The 215-nt window shown below is 37.2% G+C and overlaps 1 protein-coding gene across 1 annotated transcript in view; it reads left to right on the top strand.

Annotated features, from left to right (window-relative positions):
- LOC119588728 overlaps positions 1-215 on the top strand; it is a 12025-nt gene that overhangs the window by 10215 nt on the left and 1595 nt on the right. The window lies entirely within an intron of this gene.

Genomic DNA, 215 nt, shown 5'->3' with positions numbered 1-215 from the left:
TTTTTTTTTTTAGCAGGGTATCGCGTGGTGAGTGGATTCTTTTTTATCATATTTATTGTTTTGTTGTTGTCAGGTTCTCGGACGGTGAGTAAATACGTTTAAAAAGTAGTAGTATTTCCCCCTCGCGTTTCACTGTTCCGGATAATTAAGCGAAATCTTTGAAATTTTCGTCTTCAATTTTAGTTGTTGTTCTCAGGGTTTCGGAAGGTGGGAGA

This window comes from Penaeus monodon, chromosome 24, assembly GCF_015228065.2.
Source record: "Penaeus monodon isolate SGIC_2016 chromosome 24, NSTDA_Pmon_1, whole genome shotgun sequence".
Lineage (NCBI taxonomy): Eukaryota > Metazoa > Arthropoda > Malacostraca > Decapoda > Penaeidae > Penaeus > Penaeus monodon.
The sequence above is the reverse complement of the archived record's forward strand: the minus strand, read 5'-3'. Positions and strand labels throughout refer to the sequence as shown.